The sequence below is a fragment of the Triticum dicoccoides genome, chromosome 5A, assembly GCF_002162155.2.
Source record: "Triticum dicoccoides isolate Atlit2015 ecotype Zavitan chromosome 5A, WEW_v2.0, whole genome shotgun sequence".
In the NCBI taxonomy this organism is placed as follows: domain Eukaryota; kingdom Viridiplantae; phylum Streptophyta; class Magnoliopsida; order Poales; family Poaceae; genus Triticum; species Triticum dicoccoides.
Genome location: NC_041388.1, coordinates 651,643,042 through 651,663,910, shown reverse-complemented (window position 1 = coordinate 651,663,910; position 20,869 = coordinate 651,643,042).

The following is a 20,869-nucleotide window of genomic DNA, read 5'->3' as shown; positions in this document are numbered from 1 at the left end:
TCGGGAGGTAAGTGACATGCTTTTCCATAGACCATTTTATACGGAGACATACCCATAGGATTTTTGTATGCAGTTCTATAAGCCCATAATGCATCATCAAGTTTCTTAGACCAATTATTTCTAGACCTATTAAAAGTCTTTTGCAAAATTAATTTGAGCTCTCTATTGCTCAACTCTACTTGACAACTAGACTGTGGGTGATAAGGAGATGCAATTCTATGATTAACATCATATTTAGCAAGCATTTTACGGAAAGCACCATGAATAAAGTGTGAACCACCATCAGTCATTAAATATCTAGGGACTCCAAACCTCGGGAAAATAACTTCTTTAAGCATTTTAATAGAAGTGTTATGATTGGCACTACTAGTTGGAATAGCTTCTACCCACTTAGTAACGTAATCAACAGCAACTAGAATATGTGTGTATCCATTAGAGGCAGGAAAAGGTCCCATATAATCAAAGCCCCAAACATCAAACAGTTCAATAACAAGTGAATAATTCAGGCCTACCGAAACGTTAGACGGCACACGTCAAGTTTGTGTGTGGCAGGGAGACATGACTAGAGCGCTCGATGTATCGGTGTGTGTGGGGGGGAGGGGGTGGGGGGAGGGGTAGGCAGAGGCCTAACTATAGAGGTGGAACGACTCGTATATGTGTTGAGAAGGAGAGACCCAGCTATGTCTTGAGGGAGATCGGTCGACATCCATACATAACTGAAGGACGAGAAATATGATGGGAGAGAGAGAGGAGAGAGAGAGAGGGAGAGAGAGGGTGGGAGAGGGAGGGAGAGGGGTAGAGTGCTGGATGGGTGATGGAGTTGCTTCTCAAAGATGGTGGGAGAGGCCTACTAGACAGACTGAGGGTGGAACTGCAATGTTATCAATAAGAGTGGGGATGTGTTTCTGTGTGTGCCTGTGCGTGATAGATCTGTCGGGACGCATCCATGGATGATGAAGGGGAACCATGTGTTTGGTAAGCAAACCTAACTAGATCGGTAGATCAATTGTTGTTTGTCGGAGGAAGGGAGAGACACAACTAATGAGGTAGATCGATTGACGTGTGGGTAAAAACGAGTTATAAGGACCTAGCTAGCTATATGTATAGCGAGAGATCGGTCGGTGTACGTCCATTTGTTAGAGGCAAATAAGGCCCAGCGAGACGGATAGACAGAGAGAATGGAGCTAGGAGGTGGTGCGAGAGGCCCAACTACTAGCTAGATAGGGGGAGGAGTGTGCGGTTGTGAGAGCGATGATAAGAGGGGCGAGAGTTTACACGTGTGTCTGACCGTATGAGAGACACGAGGCAAGGATACATAAAGGAGGAGATTGAAGGTGTGTTTGTATGTTGTAGGCAGGCCTCGCTGGAGAGGTTTATCGATCGGTGTGTGTTGGAAAGGAGTTGTGGAGACTCTGGGAGAATGACCTAAAGAGAAAAATGAATGTGCCTGGTGAATAGAATGCTGAGGGAGGGGGAGGGCGAGGAGGGCGTGTGCATGCACGAGAGATAGTTAGTGGTAGCTATAGAGGTTAGAGGATTGTGTGGGTGTAAGAGACTAACAAAGATCATAATTTGATTTGAAAGTGGATTCATATATTTGAATAGGAGATCATAGTGTTTTAAACATTTCATGCATGAATATAGCGGTGATACACGTGCTGTGCACATGTTATACCATAATGTGATAATGCATGGTGTTTGCAACTCACAGCTAAATGCCGAACAATCTAAACCATACTATACATCAAACAATCTCACATTTTATTTGAATTTGTGATAATGTGTGGCGTTTGCAGCTTACAACTAAATATCGAACAATCTAAACAATACTATATATCGAACATTCTCACATTTTATTTGAATTTGTGGTAATGTGTGGTGTTTGCAACTCACATCTAAATACTTGTAGGTGTAGGGGGCGGGGCACCATACATAATGTGATAAACACATTATACATATGAGACATGGTTTAGATTATGAAGATCTAGCTAGAGCTAGAAATGTAATGTGATTTGAAATCAAAATAAAGTGGATTCAAAAAATCTAGTTTGAGTTCATATAGTACACATAGTTCATATGTAACTCGAGACTAATCATGTGGTCTGCTGTGAAGATAATACACAAATGACGGTTTAACTTGACAATAATGATGATTGTAGATCTTATTAAAACAGAGAAACGAATTCAAATGCTTTGACTTCACAACAATCATTACTGTAGATCTTATTCAAATAGAGAAACGAATTCAAATTTAGTTCATATTGAAGCGGTAGTATATACGTTTGGAATGCACTAAAACGTTCATTTGAGTAGTAGGTTGCATGCATTATACACGTAGCGAAATATTTTAATTGAACATAACATGAATTCAAAGTTTTGAATGACATTTGTAGGGAGCATTGATTTGGTACAGTACACGTTAGGCTTGTCCGGAAATTTCAACCCGCGCCTTGTTAGCCCGAAATATTTAAGATATATCTTTGTCTCGTTGTGCTCCGACAACTCCCTCCATCTCAACCCGCGCCATGCTATTCCGAAATTACAACGCGCGCGAAAACTCCCACCTCCTGTGAAATCCCGACACACGAAATGCCCGTGGTACCCCTGAACACAAAGAACTGCCTCAAATTAGTGGGGGTACTTTCGTAACTTACCCCACATTTCGGACAAGCGCGTCTCTAAGCCATGGTTCCCCACTGCCATCCCATCCGCCCACCCATTCGTACACCGAGGCCGCGAAAACCCGCGACGAAACCCCGCACCCTGCTCCGTCTGCCACCCAGCCGGAGCCTCTTCCCTGATGACGTCGTCCACAGCAACACCTCGATGTCCCTCATCCATCGTACCGGATGAGGATCCGTTGTCGATCTCATCATCCCGCCGGTTCAGCCACCCCGTCCTCCACCTCCAAGGTGCTGCCCCGATGTTCCCCTCGTCTTTCGTGCCACCTCCATTCCCACAGCGCCGTATTCACCTACACCACCGGAAGAGCATCATCATCACCGTTTCCTCGGATGAAGCTGCGGCCTAATCGGCGCCACCAAAGAGGTTGTACACTAATCGCCGCATTTTCTTCTTGATTCGATCTCACGGTCCTGCCGGCGCTCGGTCCCGAGCCGACACGACGCGGCTCCATCCACGGCGGCGTCGCCGGCCACTTCCTCCACGGTGTAGCTCCCTCGGCGGCGACGTCCACATTAGTAGGACCTGCTGCTGCTTTAGCTCTCGCTCGCGCTGCTACTCTCGCTCTTGCTCTTGCTTGCGATGCTGCTCCAATTTAGCTACACTTCACTCCGATGCCGCCGAGGTGAAGGAAGAACCAGCCGCAGCGGGGAGGGAGGCTCGCCGAAGAGGTACCCCACTATCTATCTTAGGTTTCAGGATGGGGGCGGTGGTCGCCGGCGGTGGCGGGGCATTGGTGGGGCGGTGGCGTGGGGATCGCCGGAGAAAAAGCTCGGCACGGGGGGGCCTAGAGGGATGGCCGGGGCGGCGGCGGACCGGCAGTGGGGAGTGTTTTCGGGGCGGGCGGGGCGGTGCACCGCGGGCGGCGAGGGGCTGCTGTTTGGCCGGCTCAGGGGGGTGGAGGTTGAAGATGAATCACAGGCCCTTGATTTCGTATCCAACGGCTGTAAAATCGACTGACCAGAGATGAAAAAGTCAGTCGACTGACGTGTAGCCTCACCTTGCTAGTGCGTTCAGTTTCGACAACAAAATTCAGTTTCGACAGCAAAATTCAGTTTCGACAATTAAGTTCACTTTCGACAGTTAAGTTCAGTTTCGACAGTTAAATTCAATTTCAACAGTTAAGTTCAGAGATGAGCGGCTGATGTATTTTACATCTAGCACTTTCTGGTTATGTATTTTACGTCATGTATTGGAGGTGCTATTAGAATTCCACTTAGGTTAACGTTGTTCGTTGTCTCTCTTGTCCTGCTTCAGCCTCGGTGTCGTACAACTCACCGGAGCTGCTCCAACGACGAAACCCTCCATCACAGCGGAGCAGTACCTCGGGCTCCATCTCCAGACGCCTAAGATCTTTTTCCCCTCCTCCGATAGCCAAGTCAGCCGGAGCATCCTCACCGGCCAACCCAATCACGCTGAGATCGACATGGCTTCGCCAAAGAGGTTGTACACTTGTTGCATCTCTTTTTTACTCTACATGTTATATATATTGTCCACTGAGCACACGGATTTGTTCCTTTAGTGTCTCCTTGAAAGAAAAAACGTAGGAATTTTAATTTTCACTTGTCCTCCTTTTTAAATTCCTATTCATGAAGCACAATACTAAGAGATAGTAGCATAATAGCATTATAACCATACATTTTCTTGTGGTTTGACTTAATCTCACCATGCTTCTTTGCATCCTGTGATCTTCCAATTGTTGTGAATCAAACACCCAGATTGGCAGAAATCCTATGTTTTTAAATTCTCTGTTTTGCACGTGCATTCCTATCCTATTCCTGTCTATTTCCTATCCTTGCATTGTTGGAATCCTCCAATTCAAACAAGCCCTTATAGAATTACTTCTCTTACAGATAGTTGTCAAAGAAAACCTTGCATGGTTTGTCCCGCTCCTGCTGCACCGTCGTCCACCCCAGCTCAGCTGCTCCAACGACAGAAGGGTCCAGCACAGCAGGGATCCGGCCTCCAGACTGTCTTTCGCCGCCTCCGATCTTCTTCCCCGCCGCTGGCAGCCATGAAAACTGCACTACCATCATCAACCGAGCAGACGACCTCGAGGACTACACGGGTCCAAAAGAGAGGCCGCACTCTTTCGTGTCTGCTTACGTTATGCATCGCTTAATATTACATGCTACTTTATCGTCCAGTTCACCGATTAGACTCTGAGTCAGCTCCAAACTAATGGTCAAACTTGAGTTTTTAAATGGTTGTGGGGTACATATCGGGGTCGCTATCAATAGTATCTATCTACTATATGGTTAATCTCCGGTGTCTACTATGAGTTTCATGTTGGGTGGGAAACAAACAGTAAAGAATCCATTATCTGTATTTTTAACTGAAGCCATTATCTGCCTGCTATTATTGGTTTTGGGTCTATCCACAGGTTGCTACCATCACTCTGGATTTCTGCATGCACTCCTTACATAATCTCACTATGTTTTATTCCTATGCATGACAGTTATTGTAAACAATGGAACTGAACATGTAGAGCAAAAGAGACGAGCCTTGTGTGGCAATAAAATTTCATGCAGACGTCGCTCCATGGTAGGCGCAAAGGCAGCCCCCCCTCCACGCATTTCAAATTGTAATCGAGAGGAAGATATCTGTTCTGAGGGGGATTCAGAAGGAGAAGACAACTCCTATTTACCCCCTGAGGTCTTCGCTCTAACTTGGCATGCTGATGTTGGTTATATCATGCATATGGTGTCTTGCATTGCTTACTTTATACGTTAAATATGTCATCCGCTTAGTTTAGACATCCTTTATGTGAATGCCATCTGTTTAGTTTATTCATTGTTTATGTGAATTATGCAACGCCATCTTGTTTAGCCAGGCATCATATATGTGAATGTTGCAATGCCATCCTACTTAGCCAGTCATCTTATATGTAAATTATATCAGGCCATCCTTTTTTCGTTACATATTACATTTGTCAACAATGTTATTACATTCAACTACTCTTCGTGTGCATCAGCCATTTGACACGGTGATAGCAAATTCTGGAGTGAAAACAAGGTCTTCAGAGCAGACTATGCTATCTGACGAAGCGCATATCTCGCTGGTTACGGATAGCTCCTTAGAGGAGGATTCAGAGACAGATGACTAGTCCTATTCCCCCCCCCCCGGGGTGTATGCTCTAACTTGGCAGGGTTATGTTGCTCATATTGTGCGTATGGTGTCTCGCATTGCTATGTCATTTGATTAGTGAGGGAGTCCTGGATTAGGGGGTCTCCGGACAGCCGGGCTATATCCTTTGGCCGGACTATGAAGATACAAGATTAAAGACTTCGTCTCGTGTCCGGATGGGACTCTACTTGGCGTGGAAGGCAAGCTAGGTAATACGGATATGTATATCTCCTCCTTTGTAACCGACCTTGTGTAACCCTAGCCCTCTCCGGTGTCTATATAAACAGGAGGGTTTTAGTCTGTAGGACAACATACAATCATACCATAGGCTAGCTTCTAGGGTTTAGCCTCTCTGATCTCGTGGTAGATCTACTCTTGTACTACTCATATGATCAATATTAATCAAGCAGGACGTAGGGTTTTACCTCCATCAAGAGGGCCCGAACCTGGGTAAAACTTCGTGTCCCCTGCCTCATGTTACCATCCGCCTAGACGCACAGTTCGGGACCCCTACCCGAGATCCGCCGGTTTTGACACCGGCATTGGTGCTTTCATTGAGAGTTCCTCTGTGCCGTTGCCAGAAGGAAGGATGTCTCGTCTCGTCTTTAAAGACGGTACTACTGTCGGGGGAGCTTTGGCTGTCGGCCAAACTCTCCCGCTAGGCGGTTTCATTATGACCGCCCGTTCGGCCGCCGCTCCGACGATGACTTCTCGAGTCATCGAAAACAGTCTCCACGTCAAAACGGCACTCGCCGAACAGATGGATCCAATGGAGCTCGCCTCCTTAAACGAGCTCTTAGATTGCATCACCGCCTTGGGAATCACTACGGACTATGATCGGATTGGGCTTAAACCCGATCAAAGGGAGATTAACTCTCCACCGGTCACCCATCATATTGCAGTGGTGGAGGGACAATGCGGCGACCTTTCCTCCATATTGAGGAACAACTATGTATGGATTCCCGAGCTCTCTGAGCCGGACGCCCGTTCGCGGGAGGCAACATCCAATCCCTGAACTTAGAGTCAGGCAGTGGGCCAGGATTATCGGGTCACACCCCAGAACCGGAACTTCCAAAATTGGAAATTCCTCGGCCCCTGGATCCCAGATCAGGTGAGGGTTCGGATTCAATTCCACCCACCCACCCAAACATAAGCGATCTTTCCCACATCAGGCAAGAGCCCCAGGAAACAGTACATCACTATTGGGCCAGATTCCTCCTTGTGATGAACAAGGTTAAGGACTGTCGCGAGGAAGACGCAATCCTATTTTTCTGCAATAATTGCACGGACAAGGGAATCCTTAACGCCATAAATCGCCATGAGATAACACGCTTTGCTGACTTGGAGTCCATAGTACGAAAGTACTGTGCGATGGAAAGTGCCTGGAAAACCAAAATAAACTTTTGGGATAATCCGGCCCTGAATACAAACCCAGTCCAAAACAAAAGGGTGCATTATCACAATATACCCGGGTCAACTACCAAAAAGCAAAAACTCTCTACAGGGTATGGAACCGTACTGGAAGGATGGCTCAACGGACCCTTAAAAATTCATAGTACAACGGATACAATACCAACGCACGGCCTTAGAGCATGTTGGATACTCCGGCAGGTGGCCAAAAGTGGTGAGGATCTACTTCTCCCAAATACCACAGAGCACCATCCCTTGGATAACAATACGGTGTTAACGGTCTTTGAGACCTTTGCGTCAAATAATAGACGCAAGCGAACACTCCGCAGCATGGCCGAAATCTGCCACGTAGCAGCAATAAATCCACGGAGTGACATGGCTATTACCTTCAATGCCAGTGACGAACCTAAATTCCGAACAGCCCGAGCACCAGCCGCACTGGTCCTCAGTCCAATCATGGACGGCTTTCGACTCACCAAAGTACTCATGGACGGCGGCAGCGGATTAAACCTCATCTATGAGGAAACTCTTCAAAAGATGGAAATAGACTGGAACCGCATTGAGCAAAGTAGCACAACCTTTAGAGGAATCATCCCCAGTCGGGAAGCATGCTGTGCTGGGAAAATCACACTATATGTGGTATTCGGCACGCCAGATAATTACAGGTCCGAAGAAATTACATTCCAAGTGGCCCCGTTCAGCAGTGGTTATGATGCTCTTTTTGGATGGGATCGTAGTACCGGATATACCCCGTTCTTTATGGACGGCGCAGAGGCAGTCTTGCCCTGTGACATAATTCTTGACTCACCTTGAGTGCGCATGTACGAAGAAAGAGAAGCCGAGCTCGATCGGCAGGACAGTCTGGACACCTTGGAGGAGGAGCGCGACATAGCCAAAGCCCGTTCCGCATGTTATTAGCAATAGGCTCGCGGGTACCAAAGCAGAGAAGTATGGGCCAAAACTTATAACGTTGGTGAACTAGTTCTACGCCTGCCGGATAAGAAAAAGAACAAGCTCGAGCCCAAATGGGAAGGTCCCTTCATTATTGACCAAGTTCTGATCGATGGAGCGTACCGACTGCGGGATGCATCGACTAGTCGACTCAAGACAAACCCATGGAACGCGGCCAGGCTCCGAAGATTCTACGCCTAGCACCGGACTCTATGTTAGTCCCCTCCCTTTGTCCATTTTCCGCATATACATCATCTGTCTTGTTTCCCTTTCTTTCTTTCTCTTATTATTCCTCTAGGCCTCCAAGGGTCACCTTGTGCCTCACTTGTACATTACAGATGCGCTAGCCGCACTCTTCATACCTGGGGGCTTCTTTCACAGAAGCTTAAATTATTTATCTGGGCCTCACGCCCAACACATGTGTTATACTTCCGCATGTACCTTTTTCACCATTATATGCATCGATATGACTTAAGTTTTGGCCAAGATGGGTTGACTGGCTCTTGTATTTGTGCCCTATGTTCCCGTTAATTCGTCTAGGGCATAAGGGGAGCACCTCTGCGATTGTTACTGCCGGGTCAGCCGGATGAGTACCTCAGACTGGGTGAAGCTGAAAGCTAGCGTTCTTAAGGGAATATGCGGTCGGTGAACAAAAGATGATTTTTATTTATTGTCCATATCTGCCCCCAGATGCTTTTTCTGCGTTTCTTATCGCAGTCTGAACATGCACTTTAGGGCATGCTTACCCAGGGAAAGGAACCCTTAACGGAACTATTCTCCCTGGAAGATGTTTCTTACTACCCATGTAATATAACATAACTAGTTGGGCACTTGTCTGATAAAGCACTAATGACCCCTACGCCTGGTCTCCACCCATACCTCAGTTTTATATAACGGAGCGGGTATTCGGATTTACTCCGGACTATCGGGCCCGGAGGTTGAAGCGAAAAGGTCCGCAACGACAAATGATCTACAATCCGGCTAGAAGGCATTATACATGTCACTTTAATTACATAGTCATGCGGACTGACTAAATTCCTCCTCTATACCATCCAACAGGCGGTCCAGCTTACAATCCTGTTGAGAATACTTTGCGGCTAATTCTACTTGCCCATAAACTAAGCTAACGGGGATCTCTTTTCCGTCGGGCCCCACAGGTCCAACCTCGGCCATGTGATTTGGGTCTGCCTTGGTATACCGCGTCTTCACCATGGCCCAGGCTTCTCTGGCACCCTGTCGGCAGGCTGATATCTTCCATAAACGGAAGCGCAGCCGTGATCCCTTCAGCTTCTCCGCAAGCTCTGCAATGCCTTCTGGCAGGGAGACGGACGGCCACAAGGCCTAGGCAACACCCTGCATCACCTGCCGAACTTGTTCGTGCAGATGTGACAGCTCGGACAGAAGATCCCCCGCAGACCCGGGCATTTCCTCCGCGGGACGACCCGTCCGCATACCTACATAACGCTGTTAGACAGCTTCTTCGCCGAACTCCGTTAAAAAGGATTCGTTCAAACACTTACTGAAAATGCCGCGCCGAAGCCGCTTATTCTCCTTCTCGGAGCCCGCAAGCTGGCCCCGAACGTCTTTTAGTTCCACGTTCAGCTTAATGTTGGCGTCTTTGAGATTGTTTTTGTCTAGCATAACCTTAGTCAGCACGCGTTTGCCGGCCTCTAGCTGTCGCATAACATGTTGGTCCCCCAGACTTTCTCTGGACTCATCTGCAAAATCAATTGTTAGATCTGCAGACACGCCACACACTATATGGTAACCACCATTCTTTAAAGTAAATGTTACCAGCGGGAGGCTTTTTCTATTCCTGCAATGCGACAAGAGCGGCCCCCAGTTGGGTCTTGCATTCCTCCAGCTCCTGAGACAGCCTAGTATACTTCTCTGTAAGAACCTGCACATTAAAGATGATCCTTAAATCAGTTCTGCTAACTGTTTCAAGTCTCATGGGGCCACTGATACATATAAATCGTTAGATTTACTCACTCGTACATCCTTTACATACTGATCCGTGGCTCTGGCTAGACCATCTTGAGCAGCACGGAGGTACGCCTCTCCAGAATTGAAGGCGTCGAACACCTCTGGTGAGAAACAAGCGTCGCAGAGTACGGCCCGGCGGCGCCTGTGATTCATGGCGCTTTCCACTTCTGAGTTTGTAGCGGATAATATATCTGCATCCTCTGTAGGGGGATTATCCGGAGCCTTCCCCATATCACCTTCCGCCTCCATGTCCGGTCCTGGCGCCCGACTGGTGGAAGCTTGATTGGCAGCATCGACGGACATATTCCGGCTAGCATTCTTTATGTTAAAGAAACGTGGGCGTCATTACATTTTGAGAAAGACGACAACCACGGAGCGGGGTTTTTCCTATACCTTTGCGCCGGCGTCTCCGTCCTGACCGCCTTCCTTTTTGGCCTACCCGGCCTCGGTACCTCTTGTTGGCGAGTGGATGCGGGTTCGGCAGGGCGTCCCGAATGCCTTCCCTGTAAAAGATGCCATGTGTATATGGTGGGTGAAGTGCCTAAAAGGGCATCCTAGTTTTGGAGTTGGGACTTTTTGATTTTTCTTACTTGCGATGCAGGGAGCAGTCCGAGATAGTCGGCCGTGATGGCCACCAGGGCATCGTCGCTGCTTAACTGATAGAACTGCCGGTCTATCAGTTCCACGGAGATAACCGGATCTTCTTAAAGTCCGGAATCAAGGGCTTGGTCAGGGTCCTCTAGTTGTGGAGAAGGGCTGCTGACCTCCTTTATGGCTTTTCGCAGTTCCTGCCGCAAAGTGGCAAGGTGAATACTTACGATTAAGAATGCGGGAAAATGGGGGCAGGGAGATATAACTTAACCAGCTTGGAGGATTGTACATGGAGAATCCATCCCGTGGCTTAATGCGAGTGAAATCCTCTTCCTCACCCTTGAACAGTTCGGACATAATTTTTGCTAGAGCGGCAGCATTGTCCGGACCCTTACGCCCGCAGTGGGTGGCGTCATCCGCCCCGTTATAACACAACAAGGGGTACCCACGATATTGAAGTGGCTGCACTCCCCGCATTATGCAAATCAACATAACTTCGATTATTGTCAATCCTGATCGAGCCAGTGCTTTGATTTGGTTCATCAGATAGAGGACTTCTTCGTTGTCTTCCGCCTGGGGGCTTCGTGGGCGCCAACTTCGGTGCTTCTTCAAAGGAGCATTGTTGAACTCAGGAAGACCCCGCCGAACAGGGTCCGGAAGGGGGACGTCCTCCATATAAAACCATTCTGATGGCCAGTCTTCGGACGGCTTCTTCGGGGTACCGGACAGGTATCCGGTATCGGCGATGCGCCATATTTCGGCTCCGCCCACTTGATAAAGTGATTCCCTTTGTGTGCGAGGGACAAGGCAGAATAGCCTTTTCCACAGCTCGAAGTGAGCCTCGCAGCCTCGGAACAACTCGCAGAGAGCAACATAGCTGGTGATATGTAGAATGGAGGCAGGGGTGAGATTGTGTAATTGGAGGCCGTAGACCTCCAGGAGCCCATAGAGGAACGGATGAATTGGAAATCTGAGTCCCCTTAGTAAGTAAGGAACAAGGCAGACCCGTTCCCCCATGGAGGGACAAGGAAAGCTCTCCGCTTGCGCCCCGCCATTGTAGGTGGCAAGCCCGGCTCGAACGGGCACCATATACGCCGGAGGGAGAAATCCCTTAGTCTGCAGCTCGACTAATCGACTATGCGGGACTGAACACCTCTCCCAATCACCGGGCTTAGGGCTACGGGGGCGGGAGGAGGAGCTGGGGAGGTCGGCCATGCTGGAATGGATCTTTCCGAAACATGCTCTAATGAACTCTCGCTGGGGGAGGATGGTATGGATCGGATCTAAGAATCCCCATTCCTTTAATAGACAATTTATTTATCTGGCTAGGGGGGTGAAGGTAAAAATGTCCTGGCGCCTCGTATTCGTTCGATGCATGGGAGAAAGCCCTTATTGGGCACAGAAGCCAAGAGGTTCAACATTTATGGAGCCGGACACTACTTGCGAACACTTGAAAGTTGGAGAAGAACCCGCCTTGCAATGCCGAAGACAACACTGTGTGCCGGACTCATCGTCATTGAAGCCTGGTTTGGGGGCTACTGAGGGAGTCCTGGATTAGGGGGTCTCCAGACAGCCGGACTATATCCTTTGGCCGGACTATGAAGATACAAGATTAAAGACTTCGTCTCGTGTCCGGATGGGACTCTACTTGGTGTGCAAGGCAAGCTAGGCAATACGGATATGTATATCTCCTCCTTTGTAACCGACCTTGTGTAACCCTAGCCCTCTCCGGTGTCTATATAAACCGGGGGGGTATTAGTCCGTAGGAGAACATACAATCATACCATAGGCTAGCTTCTAGGGTTTAGCCTCTCTGATCTCGTGGTAGATCTACTCTTGTACTAATCATATCATCAATATTAATCAAGCAGGACGTAGGGTTTTACCTCCATCAAGAGGGCCCGAACCTGGGTAAAACTTCGTGTCCCCTGCCTCCTGTTACCATCCGCCTAGACGCACAGTTTGGGACCCCCTACCCGAGATCCGTCGGTTTTGACACCGACAATTACTTTAGACATGCTTTGTGTGAATGCCACCTGTTCAATGTCTAATTACCATATATGTGAATTATGCATTGCCATCTTGTTGCAAGACATTATATATGTGAATTATACAATGCTATCTTGTTGCAAAGGCATTATATATGTGAATTATGCAATGCCATGCTGTTTAGCCAATCATCATGTATGTGAATTATATCATGCTATCATTTTTTGTATTACGTGTTCCATTTGGCGACAACGTTTGTATATTCAACTACTCTTCCTGTGCATCAGCCATTTGAAGCGATGATGGGAGTATCTGGAGTGAAAACAAGGTATTCAGAGCAGACAATGCTACCTGCTAAAGCAGACATCTTGCTGGTTACAGAGAGCTCCTCAGAGGAGGATTCAGAGACTGATAACCAGTACTATTTTCCCCCTGAGGTCTATGCTCAAACTTGGCAGGGTTATATTACCCATGCCATGCATGTTGTCTTGCAATGCTTAGTTTTTACATCATATATGGATTGCCATCTGCTTACTTGCTTACTATATAAATCATATATTTGAATTATATCATGCCATCATGTTTACATAGTACATACACATCATCTATCTGAATTATGGCATGGCAACCCATTTAATAAAGACATCATATATTTATATCATCTCATCCTATTTAGTGTTTACAGTCATCATATTTTGAATTATGGCATTCTATCCGTGAATGTATGTGAATTATGGCATGCCAACCTATTTAATAAACACATTATATAGTTATGTCATGTCATCCTGTTTACATAGTCTCATATTTTGAACTATGTCTTTCCATCTTTTTTAGTTAGCCATCATAATGTGAAATTGTGTCATGCTATCCTGTTTAGTTAGCCATCATATATGTGAAATTGTGTCATGCTATCTTGTATGGTTAGACAACATAAATATGAATTATTTCATGCCCTCTTTTATTCCCCACTATCCATTGCCCATGTCTATCATACAATGTCTATACTTTCAATTACTTTTCTTGTTTATCAGCCATTTGAATTGGAGAGCGTGATGGCAGTATCTAAGGGAGTAACAACATGGTCTTTAGAAAAGATAGTGCTACCAGTTGATGCAGATAGAACCACGGTTGTACTTGCCCAAGGACCAGATCCACCACACATAACCCAGACTCTTGCAGATTGTACCCCTACCCAGTTGGACAGAGAAGCAGCTACACCCCTTCTAACCCCAACCCCGGCAGATAGTAACCCAGTTCCAGTTGACACAGCATCGTCTCCACCACAGAGCACCCAAACACGAGCAGTTAGTAAGGGAACTGCAGTGCCCAAAGCACGAGGACCACCACTCTGAATCCCAACTCAACGCTTAAAGGAGAAGAAGATTTGTTCTCAGGTCAGGTTCTGTAGCTATGGTTCATACTCCTTTGCTCTTGCATGACTGTATTTACTCATACCAACTATTTTCAAATTTGAAGGATGGAATTGAAACTCTAATGGTGCAACAAGTATGTTTTAAACCTGTTTCTTTAACTGGTTTGCTGTTGTAACCTGCTCTATGTTGATTTCAGTTTCAATTGAATAAACTCTAGCCCGTTTACGGTCATAATGCGGTCTATTTGGCCCATGTTTGGCCAATCGATTATGCAGCCCGTATAAGGCCCATTGATAATACAGCCCGCAGAAGGCCCATTGTTTCTACGGCCCGTAGAAGGCCCATTGTTTCTACGGCCCGTAGAAGGCCCACTGTTTCTACGGCCAGTAGGAGGCCCAGTGTCACTACAGTAAATATTAGCCCATGGTTATTGTGGCCTAGTTTTAAAAATAGGTTATTACAGCCACTAGCTAACCGCGGAAAAAGAACTGCAATGACTACAAGCAAACAAATAAACAAGACAACAAGGAAATAAATAAACAAGCAACTAACGCTAGGCTATCATGGCTATTACACATATTACATCCACTGGGCATCAAAGTTTGCCACCAGTGCAAATATAGGGAACAAAGCAGCATATCATATACACTGGTTGTCAAAGTTGGCGACCAGCGCAAATAAACGCCTCAGCAAAACAAATCCAGAACTGAAACCACTTCAGAAAATCTCAAGAAACAATATCCTGGGTACCCATAATGCTGGCAAGATGCTTAGCAAGCTTATTAACTTTCTCTTGTTTGGCGCTTAAATCCTCCAGCGCTTGCTGTTGCACCAGAAAATATGCATCTGAATTCTGCAGGGACTTCCTCAGTCCTTCAGCTTCCTGTCGCAGCACATCTGATCGATGTCTTTCAACTTGAAGTTGAGACTCAAGAAGACGAACTGATTCAGGCAGCGAGTTCGAAGAGCTTGTGCCAGTAGTAGTGGCCAGTAACTCGAACACTACATCAAGACAGGACTTTTGGGTTCCCTTACTGTCGTCAAGATAGTTTTTATCAGGTTTCTTGGAGACCAACAGGGATGTCTCACTATCTTGAACCTTATCTGCATTACTTCCTTTACATTTGGATAACGCAGTACTGTTCTCCAATATTTTGTCCGCATTCTAAAAGAGAAACAAGCAGACACATCACATGTTTACCATGTTGTATATGAAACTCATTTTGGTAAATGAGTTCAGTCGTAAAGTGGATAGGATAACAGCATGAAACAAACATATATCTATGTACCATGGTCACTTTATGGTCTATACCATTCTAGTTTTTGTTGCCAAATCAAGATAGAGACACAGTTCAAATAATATTTGTTCAAGACAAAGCAGAATAGACAGAATATAAGTGTGGGTAACTATAGAGCAATAACAACACTTGTAATGTGCATGACATGAGAACATAACTGATATATCCATGTTGTTGGTTGGCTCTCTCTATTGTTGTTTGTAGATCGTGCGTGCTGCGCATTGATCTGGCAGCGAGACCCGCCCTGGTTGTAAAGCAAAGCGGGCCGTCCTTCCTTTCATTCGTTGCTTTGTCTTCGGTTTGTTTTTAAACTCGACCTTCTATCGGGACTGTGGTGACGAACCTTACTCCCCTCGGTCAAGTGGTTGACCCGTCTGTCCAATAAGTTTACTAAGTGAATGGGAATCCTATAGTTTGACCAGCCTAGGAAGAGTAGTCAGAGGCAATTCGCTAATATGGAGCTGTTTATATCGGCTTTCTTTCCTAACTAACAGGAAAAGAGAGACATGCGAGTTCGACTCTCGTTCTATCCATGTTCAGCAGTCCCTTTCCATCTTGGTACCGTTGATGGCAGTACTGCTCAACTACGAGATCCTTGAAAGTCGATGTATCAATAATTTTCCCAAGAGTAGCATCGAGCCTCGAAACGGCAAGCCATGCTTCAAGCTAAGTCAGTATGGATCTAATTGATTGCTAAACTGAAGGAACAATCTCTGTGGAAGATTCTCATTCTGAATCAAGTGCCTAGCTCTGAAAGGATGGACGGGATCATACCTATTTGAATTGAAGAACATTCTGTAACACTTGTTTTTGAGTGGGGAAGGAAAATAAGCACACAAGCGAACAACCATCTAACCGTCAGTCTGAACTCCCAGGATCAGTCCATCAGTAAGAAAAAGCTTCCGTTTCTGTCATTCAGCAGTGGAATGGAATAGTTTGATGGTATTGATCGTCCAATCATTGATTGGAATGTTTATCATGATAAACCGTGTAATTCTATAAGCTAAGCAGATGAGGCAACAAAGAACCTAACCGTCCTCTCCGATTGACTTCATCAGAAGATTCCTATGGTCTGGTTTACCTTTCTTCTTTCCTTGCAACCTTGGATCGATATAGTTCATTCCTGGGCTATGCTCTTTCAACGGTTGACAGAAGAGGGGGACGGGCAAGGATGATCAGACTGCTTGGTTCGGTTCGTCACAGGTATTAAAAAAACCTTCTTTTTGGTCTTTTCTTTCTTGCCGCCACTTTAACAGGTGCCGCTGCAATGAGAGCGTAAGTTGCGGAGTTTTTTCTGGATTTTTTTTGGTGCGCTCTTCCTTTTTTTGGATAGAAAGAAGGGTTCAGTGGGAGGGCAAGGGGTAGTTAAGTTTTAGGTTGGCTCTTGTTTTTTACAGACTTTATTTTCGGTGTAATTTAATAAAGAAGTAGCAATTGTTCATTTCATTTCATTTTTTGCATTGGTAGTTCTTTTTCATTTGAAATGGCAAAGGGGGGAAGGGAAAGGATTGACCCTCAGGGATAATATTACTCAAGAAGACTTGGGGAAAATAGCAGGATTGGAAAAGTTCGAAGAGACTGAGGAAGACAAATCCATTGTCGAATCCTGCAGAGTGATAACATCGAGTAGTGGGGGCTGGCTTCCACCCCTGAGAGAGCTTGATTTACCAGAAATCCCGCCGAGTCCTAGTGGGCCTAGTTCCGCGATAAGTTCCGAGAAATGGAGGAAATGATGCATTCAAAGTTCGCAGAATTGCAAGAAAGAAAAAATCCTTGAAAGAAAAACTAAACAAGACTAGATGTTCCCTATTGTTATCGGGAATGAGACTAAATGTTTAGCCTTAATGAGATGGACCTTGATTCCTCTCCGGCCAGGAAAAGATGCGGCTCCTCTTTGTTCTACTACCTTCATCCTCGGGTGAAGCCGGTTGGCTCACCAAACAAGATATATACTGTGAAATCATTGGTAACCATGCCTAACGGTCGGTCATCTAAGCTATCGGCCAAGGCAAGTGAGAGCTGTTCAAAAGTTGGGGGCATATCTTTAGCTCGAGCAGCATCCGCTCCCGAAATGCGAGTTAAGCTTTAAAAAAGAAGAAGAGCTATGAGTGGAACAGCTTCTTCTATTCCTTGTTGGCCTCCAGCTCCTTCTGTCCCTCAATCCTCTTCTCTGCCCTTTTTTACTATTATGCATGGCATGCCCCCTGTTCGTATCTTAACAAGGCAACCTTCTCTTGCAAACAATCCCTTTGTCGCTAACACCGGTAATGCCCCATCCCTTTAATACTACCTTCGAGGAATTTCTCTCGCGTCCCTGTAGTGATAAGAGCGCATTCTCTAACAGCTTTGAAGCCGAGGCAGCCATCCTCTTGCTAATCCTAAACAAAAGAAAGAAAAGCCCTACCCGCCTTCATTGGTTGAGTAAGGGGCATTTACATATCCTAGATGGGTTCACACCAGTTGATTCCGGTCAAAGAAAAAAGCTTTTTCACGGCATCCGTCCCATCACACCAATCTACGCCAAGATAAAGAATGCTGGGTTGCCAGGAACAAACCCTGTGATTCAAGGTCTTGCCTAGAATTGCCCTAAGAAAAATGCACCCCATTAATTGATCCCTCTTTAGAGTAGTATAAGTACATCCTCGACTATAGCACGAGTAGAGTCGAGTTCTCGTACTAACCTAAGAGCAGATATGCCGAAATATTTCAATGTTCAAGCAGCTAATCAATAAACGACTTCTCCGTAACAGTTTGAAGATTGGCTCGCAACGCAAGTAGCGGCAAGAAAGGAGATCAAGACTTCCTTTTCTAAAAGAAGAAAGAACTAGACTTTTATAAGAAAATTTTAATAATCGTAGATCGTGGAATATTCATCTATCTTATTAGGTAACTACTTTAGCTGCTCTCGAAACTGAACCATCGTGAATAGAACTAGCGCTTAAGGAAGAGTAGGATCTGTTAGAAAGTCATATTCAATCACCCGGTCTTCTCCTTCCTAGCTTTTAGATTTTATGATTCTCTCTTGGATTTTCATACACTTAGCCGTGTACATATCTTGGCTAAACTCGAACCTATAGTTGATCCATCCATACTCGGTAAAGAATCAAAAAGGTACTTGAAGATGACTTTGAATGGGAGGGGGTTTTATTTTTATGCTCCCTAACCTTATTTTTATGTCTTCTTTGTTCTCAGTCCCTACGGTCCATTGTAGGATGATTTTCCTAAGGCCTTGAATTCGTTGGCAAGGTGATCAGGGTCCTCTCCCTGGTCCTATCAAACCAGTGACTTCTCTCCTGGGATTGAATATGTTTTGCCTTTCCCCGATGGTTCCGCATTCCTATGTGGGTAGGATTCGCCAGGGATGAGCGGCTTATTTAGCCTATGCGAAGAGCAAAGCATAAGAGAAGAGTGTAGCGAAGCGAGTGTAATACTTGTAGCGAATATAAGTAGTGTCAAAGCCTACACTCGCTTAGCTCTGCAGATGTTTTCAGGACGAAGACGGTGATACGATACCACTCGCTAGTGATGATAAGATTCACTCATAGCATAGGTGGAAGATCCATCCTATTTTCTTTATAGATTTATTTGTTCAAAGAAAATACGCCTAAAAATCATTCAGGGAACCTACTCTTGGTATCCTTTACCACATTCACTTTCCATATTCCCTTTCTTTAGTTTAGACGCTATCGTACCTCAGGGAAAATCCAAATTTCTATCAACAATTCCCACCCAACTCTGGAATGACTCCCCCCTCTCTCCCTTAACATATCGAAGGCCTCTTATCCGTCAACGGCACCTTAATAGCTCAGACTTTCGAGCCTTGCTGGATGATGCAGAAGGGCCAACATCAGAGGATCAATTGAATAACCAACTCTCCCGCCCCACTGCTGCTACTGCTCGAAAGCCTTTGGATCCCCTACAGGACTGTCATGAGCCCCTACAAGGAGTCAAAATAAAGCCGAAACCAGATACATGAAGTGTTGACCCGGATTAATTGAGTGTGAGCCCTTTTATCTTGAGCTGGTTCTCCTTATTTTAGAGCTGTGGTGAAGGTAAATTGAGCTCTGGCCTGTGGGGAAGGAAAAGGCTCTGACGAAGCTCCAGGGATTACAGGAAGGTTTAGGCCTTGTGAGAATCTCCAAACGGTCAGAAAAGAAGATGGTCCCGCCCTTACTTCGGCTTGAGGAGTCATTTTCTCGCTATCTTCTTCGTCTGGATTAGCCTTTTAGTAGCCTAGTAGGTTGTTTGAGTTTCAAGAAAGGAAGAGGTGCTTTCTAAAACAGCCGTTACCGCTATGTTTTTTTCAGTAAGTTCTTTTAGAGCATCGTGCCCCACTGTCCGAATAAAGTGTGCGCCTAAGGTGTCATGTGTTTAAGAATATACGTATAATAGAAATACTTTCCCAATCCGTATAAGAGGAAAGAAGGGTCTGGCAATAAGCAGTAGAAGAATAACCCGCAAAAGAAGTTTAATCGCTTCCAGAGATCGGAGCCAGACAAAGATAAGACTCCACGGCGGCACGATCGGGATGATCGGGTCAAAAATGAGTCAAAACTTGTAAAACCCCGGTTTTGGCCTTGTTACTAAGGAGAAATTGACATACTTAGCAAACAGAGATAGAATTATTTCAAAAAGAGATCAGGAAAGAGCCATTTCCCAACCAAATAAAACAGGAAAGCATGAGGCTCGAAGCCCTTTCTCATTTCGAATTTCATCTTAGTATCGGTAATGCCCCGCCCAAAAGTATTTCATCGCAATCACACGCTAGCTTGGTTGGAAAAGCTCGTTTGCACCCACTAACTAATACCTTCTCGTTAGTATTGAATTCTCCATGCTTTCACCTTGCTTTGTAGTCATTTTCTATGAGTAATCGGTCCAAACTCAATTTCAAGAAAGAACTCTATCTCGCCTGTGGCCAAAAGTAGTGAAAATGGTATTTAGCTTAGTCAATATACAACACAACTGCTGATTCTTCGCGAGATGAAAACCCTTTGTCCTCCGTATGCAGGGGCAATTCCTGAGAAAATTGCTACTAGCCCTTGTTTTGGTCATGTCCACAGGCCTTTCCATTTGTCTTTATTCATCTTTCTTTCGACAATCTATGCATAATTCTACTTCTTGAACCATCGAATCCGCTTTTGAAAATGGATAACTAGCTCCATTCTGCATCAAGTACTAAGGATGGGCCCAAAGCACACTTTTGAAAGGCATCGGTCACCTTAAAAACCCCAGAAGTAGGAAGTCTAGCGTGCTTCTTTAGTGCTGCTGTTCGATCAGATGCTTTCTCATTGAACGAGGCATATTAAAGTGAAATAAGTTCCAGGTCGAGTCCCAAGAAGGTGATAGTTGATTTTGATCATGAAGTTGGCACTGGACTTTGGAATTGATTCTGGACCCCCACCTACTCAGGACGCCCCGCCTGCTCAGGACGATCCCATTACGGATTTTCTAGAGGGGGACACG